This window comes from Amia ocellicauda (genome assembly GCF_036373705.1).
Source record: "Amia ocellicauda isolate fAmiCal2 chromosome 11 unlocalized genomic scaffold, fAmiCal2.hap1 SUPER_11_unloc_4, whole genome shotgun sequence".
NCBI classification, from domain to species: Eukaryota; Metazoa; Chordata; class Actinopteri; order Amiiformes; family Amiidae; genus Amia; species Amia ocellicauda.
Genome location: NW_027102662.1, coordinates 518,781 through 525,027, shown reverse-complemented (window position 1 = coordinate 525,027; position 6,247 = coordinate 518,781). Strand labels below are relative to the sequence as shown.

General features: G+C 45.1%; 2 non-coding genes across 2 annotated transcripts; both read right to left on the bottom strand.

The window, feature by feature from the left end:
- Positions 1–2,769: 2,769 nt before the first annotated feature.
- On the bottom strand, positions 2,770–2,842 carry trnav-aac (transfer RNA valine (anticodon AAC)). The gene has a single exon. It is a non-coding gene; the product is annotated as a tRNA-Val (tRNA).
- A 541-nt stretch (positions 2,843–3,383) lies between these two features.
- trnav-cac (transfer RNA valine (anticodon CAC)) lies at positions 3,384–3,456 on the bottom strand. The gene has a single exon. It is a non-coding gene; the product is annotated as a tRNA-Val (tRNA).
- Between the last annotated feature and the right edge of the window lie 2,791 nt (positions 3,457–6,247).

Sequence of the window (6,247 nt, the reverse complement as noted above, 5' to 3'; positions counted from 1 at the left end):
CCTTCAGGAAGTAGCTCCGGGGGCTGGTGGCCTGGCTCAGCTTCAAAGGATGGTCGCTCCGGTAAATCTCGGTCGAAGGAGGCAGGGAGCGAGCGTATACTCATGGACGGAGACCAAGAAGGCCTTTGCGGTGACACCCTGGCCAAGCGCGGGGTACTGTTCCGCGTTTCTGTAGCCAAGAAATGGGTCTGGGGGAACGATGTTGAAACCAGGCCGTCGTTGGGTGGTGTGTCAGCCCTGACTGACGGCGACCCATGAGGTTGTTGGATGCCTCTATTTGTTCCGCCCGACAATGCGGCGGGCTGAATCTGGGGTGTTGAATTACCCCCAGAAGGCTGTGGCCTGAGTAGATGTTGGGGGGTCTCCATGACCACCGTGGGGGATCCTCTTGGTGATCTCACCGGGGAAGATGTTTGATCCCACTTAGACGGGGTAATTGTTCTCAATAGCTCATCCACAGAATGACTATCCCAAGAGTCTTGGGAAGAATAAAAATATACATTACATTTACATCTTTAAACGGCGACAGAAATCAAACTTAAAACAACATGTCCAGGACATTCAAAACCTTTAGCTTTTTTAGACCTTTGAAAATAGCCTTAGACATTCAATACAACGCAATATTATTTACAGACAATATATTTATTAGGACTTGATAATAAATGTAAAACAGAGAAGCCGCTGTAAATAAACTGTTTCTTAAATGTTTCTTTAAAAACTGTAATATTGTTAATAAAACACACACACACACAACAACATTTCATTTTTAAACGAACCTTCCAAGTGTAAACGATTCCTGATCCCGGGACTTCCTGTTTCACAAACGTTTTCACGATCTGTTTAAATATTAAATACAATGAACACCTTCAAGCCTTTTCCTACAACCACTTTAAAACAGAAGTATAATAGCGGGAGATAAGTCAAACAACTTACTAAACCCTTTCGGACGGCTTTACTTCCTAACCAGACGGTACGGCAATCGGTCATTTCTAAACACGTTCCCCAGAAACAAGCCTAGACCTGTCCGGACTTCTAAAGATCTTTCCCAGAACCCCCCGCCCTACAGGAAACGGTCACCCATCGCTTAAATATTAGCCCTCAACGGGCAAACAAAGCCCTTTTAAAAACATTAAAGTTTGAAAGATCTTACTTACCTCCACAGAATAATCGTTTCTTATTTTTTTTGGCTGGTTTAGCTTTTTGCACCGCTGTGAAGGTAAGAGACATGTTTAACCTTTAACCACACCGCTTTATAAAAAGCTTTAACCTCTTACAGGCTGCAGATATATACTCACAGCTATCAGATACCGGGGCTGACGGCCTTTCAGATTCTTGAAAGGTTACTGTTCTCGTAGGTAAAACGAAACAAGCCCTCGATGTGGAAGGCCTTTCGTTGTCTCGAACCACGTTTCTTAATACTGTTAGACAGGATAATTTTTTAAAATTAACAAAACTGGACTCAAACATCTTACAGAAACGTTATACAAACAAACAGGGGTTTAGTTCTTACCCGGTCGGCAGACAGCCTGTCTAGGGACGACCACTTCTCTTGGTCGATCCTCGGAGACATTAATCACAGGCCTTTCGATAGTTTCTGTGTAATTAAAGAGACCGGCATTAATATATATTAAAACGTTTTCATAACTCTAATGAGCCGCTTCAAAACCACACACACCCATACATAAGAACCCATGAGCGCAAACACAAAAATCTTACCGTCGTTGTTCCAGATGATCTCCTCAGCGTTGGGAATTAACTCCTGTTGACTGGCTGAAAAATAATTTTACAGAACTTAAAACAAATGTTATAGCCTTATTTACAATACATGCACACAACACGCTCTGAGTCAATGAAAATAATCTGAAGACTTGCCTAAAAACTCGTTTAAATCGAAGTCGCTGATGTTGTTTCCGGACATTGTTGATCTTTAGTCTTAAATCGAAAGGTCAGTATGAGTCTGTCGAGCTGAAGACCAGACCTTCATACTTATACTGATGGCCACATGCCGGATCTGCTTGTAAGGCATTGTTCTGGTCTGGCCTTTGTGCCGCCCTGTTACCAATTAACATATCAAAACCAACCAATAAAATGACACTGCATCAAATTTCAAATAGAAACCAAGATGGAGACGATCTCTCTCCTCTCTACTCTAAACTTTTATTAGAACCTTTTGGTCTCTCAAAAAAACATTTTTAAGCATCAAGACCTATAGTCAACAACCACTAAGAATATTTCAGGCCTTTATAAGCGCTAAAAAACAACCTGAGCCAAGAAAATAACTATAAAGATCTAAAATAACTAGCGCTTTTACAGTGATTTTTTTTTTTTTAATAGCGATGCTTTGTTTGGTAATAAACAAGTCACAAACTACTCAGAACAGCGTTTATCCCCGCAAAAGAGATATTTGGGTTTATTTTACAAAGCTTATAAATTATATAGGTTAAAAGTATTCTGAATGTTTTGATACCACACGCCATACCTACTGTTGTCTTCTACACCTTACGGTAGCAACAAATCTAACTACTGCTTTACTTTAACAATAATAATGACGGCGACCACGATGACAACAAGAAAGACAACAAGAACAACAACAACAACATCATCAGATTTTAATTAAAAGTGGCTACACCAGCGTTTACAATTTCAACCTGTCTACAGACGGACTCTCTGAGTGCACCGATTTCGGGCACTCCAATGAAGAAAAGCCACCCACCGCCTCCGGGGAACCACGAGGGCAAGCAGGACGAAAAGGGCCGGCCCACAGCAGGCTGTTTCCGCCCAGTTTCGAACCGGGGACCTTTCGCGCGTTAGGCGAACGTGATAACCGCTACACTACGGAAACTGACAACGCGGCGTCTTGCTTCAAACAGTTATCGTTGAAGCCTGCTGGTAAAACGGGCTCAGGAATTTCAGGTCGGCTAGACTGTGAGATGGCGTCTGAAGTGCCGCGAAAGGATGCCATTTTCACAGACCTGTTTGGCATTGCTAAAGGGCACATCAGGACACTTCGGAAACTCTTTCAAAGGCAGGACGCCCTGCGCTCTGACAGTGCCTGCACTTAGCCCAACAAGGTGATGCTGAATGGCTTGTTCAAACGGCTGGTGGTCTTCCGTCACCACCAGACTATCAGAGCTATACTGCGCCTTCAACTACATAAGAGTAACAGCAATGTCGCCGATCCTGCTACGGTCGTATTGTAACAGTAACAACATGTATCGATTTTAAAAGTGTCAGTTCCAGCGCCTCGCAAAGCTACCCTTCTGCGATCGATTGTTCTCAAGGTCAGGATTTCTTGCCACTCCGAGGAAGAGAAAACGACGGCCGGCCTTGGGGCAGGGAGATGAGGACGGGTAACACGGTACTGGCACGCGTGCAACGCGGGTTGTTTCCGCCCGGTTTCGAACCGGGGACCTTTCGCGTGTGAGGCGAACGTGATAGCCACTACACTACGGAAACCAACCCGTCCTAGCGTTTCGAATGGCTTCCATCGAAGCAGGCTGGTAAAACGCGCACAGGCGTTTCCCGTGGGCCAGCCTGTGAGATAATGGTTTCTATTTTCACTGACCTATTTTGCATTGCTCAAAGGCACATCAGGACACTTTGGAAACTCTTTCAAAGGAAGAACGCCCTGAGCTATGACAAGACTTACACTTACCCCAACAAGGTGATGCTCAATGGCTTGTTCAAACAGCTGCTGCTCGTCTTGTGCCACCATCAGACAATCACAGAGCTATTGTGCCTTCTACACCTTACGGTAGCAACAAATCTATCTACTGCTTTACTTTAACAATAATAATGACAGCGACCACGACGACAACAAGAACAACAAGAACAACAGCAAGAACAGCATCATCATCATCATCATCATCAGATTTTAATTAAAAGTGGCTACACCCGCGTTTACAATTTCAACCTGTCGACGGATGGACGCTCTGAGTGCACCGATTTCGGGACACTTAGGAAACTCTTTCAAAGGCAGGTCGCCCTGCGCTCTGACAGTGCCTGCACTTAGCCCAACAAGGTGATGCTGAATGGCTTGTTCAAACGGCTGGTGGTCTTCCGTCACCACCAGACTATCAGAGCTATACTGCGCCTTCAACTACATAAGAGTAGATAGTAGGGTTTTTTGGGCGCGGCCTATTTTGTTATGATGTATGCCCTAAGCTTATTAATATTCCTACGTCGTAATTGGGGGGCGTGATTTTAGGTAGAGTTATTTCCTTAATTATTCCTACGTCATATCCGTCAGAAAGTGTACACCCATAAAACCCTGAACAACAAGGCCACCCATAAATACCCCCACCCCTCTGAAGGCAATGCCCCGAAACTCTCCTCTCTATTTAAGAACCCGCGCTGCTTTTAGGCAATACCTCTTTAATTCTCAGCATCAGAAACATCCCGCTTCTTCAACATGTCCAGCGACATCAACATGAAACCCCGCAAGAAACAATCCCGGGCAAGGGTTCCTGTACTCACCAATTTAAAGATTGAACGCTCCGGGGTGTTGTTCTGGGGGGCTCGACGGGGTTACCGCTTTAAAAGGGATCCCAGCTATGTTGGAGTGGAGCTTTTTGCTTTGGGAGAGAAGGAGGGTACGTTGGAATCTTTTGAGACGGTAATTGAGATCTGGGGCTTGTGGATAAGACTCTAGATGGCTTGCAAGAGGGTCCAAGAGAATGCAAAATGGAGTCTCCGACTCAGGGTTTTGAAAGGTGGTGAATGGGAAAGCTTGCAGAACTATGGTAGAGTGGTGAAGAGTCTATCTCTAACTACAGATCGTAAGGTTTTGTTTAGCAGTACCCTGATTACAAACCCTATTGAAGGGGGTGTGGAGGATCCAGAAAAACAGGTTACTGAAATTATGTTTGACGCCGTCTGACGGCTCAGGGGCTACTCTCTTCTAAGAGGGCGGTGTGTCGTGACGTAGTGAAGAGATAGGATAAAAGGCGCAACAATTCATTCATGGTTTAAAATTAAAGAGAATGTCTTACCCGAAAGCTGCGGACGTCGACAGGCTCTACAGGCCTCATCAAACCCGGGATCACCCCTGGTTCTATTCCCCAGATTTTGTATATACTCCGGAACCCTCTGACTGCGGTTACCCTCCAAGACCTCAGACCCCGGTCCCTCAGGACGAAACAACATGCGGTGCGATAGATGTCCAAATGAGTCTCGGGGATCCCCAGCCTCTGGAGCTCATGGAGGGCCTCGATTTTGCCGAACTGTTTACCGTCTGTGCGTCTCAGGAGGGGGTCAGTCCAATGGATGTAGAAACACCCCACAAACCACCAGGCGACCCAATGAGCATCGGACTGTCCCGGGGGCGTGATGAATACGCAGGATTTATGCCCGGGGTATGTGACCAAGTAAGCAGAGTAGTTAAAAGCACCCTGGTGTATATTCTGAGTGCTCTCATCGACCGAGCTCTGAAAGAAGTCTGTCGGGGGTGTGAAGTGAATCACCCCAGTCAGTTGAGACACAGTTGTTTGTTTGAACCAGACCGTTACTATTTCCTGTTCTATTTCAACGTGTTTTACAGAAGACTCAACAAACCGTGGCTGAAACCGGCACTAATCAAGGCGCTGTCTTACTCCCACATACATGTCACTGCGGGACAAGTCCAGAAAATCATAGATGAGATTTTGCTGGAGCTGAAAAAGGAGCCGTTTATAATAGAGAAACTTGGGCAGCTGCTCAATGACCTGGATGAGCCGAGTAGAAAAACCGCTGGCAAGCTAAAAGCTTATTTCTTCCGTAAAGAAGTTAAAGCTGGGGGCAGCGACGAAGAATTCGACATCTACGCCACTGATTCAGACTCTGACCTGAACTAAGGGACTTTGAACATGGGGAATGTTCTGGACTGCTTCTGCAACTGGTTCTGTCATCAACAGCTAACCATGCAGCTAACCTGAGAGCGCTATTACACCATGTGCTTGACAGAAAAGTAGCCAACGCGAGCCTTTTCTCTACAGATTTAACCATCGATGAGGATCAACTTTCAAACCTGGAAAAGTTAATGGCTGCTGTAACAAAGACCGGAGGGTACGAACACTGGGATGAAGCGCTCAAGGGGGCCAAGAATGATATTAGGCCATTTCATCAACATCTGTATGACCTTTTACTGAGCATGTTTAATACACCTCTGTTTACTTTTAAAATAGGTCATATTGTTGTTTTATTTACATATGTAACTGAGGTGTGTGCCTACAAGATAAAGAAACAGGTATATTTGTTGATATAGATCAAG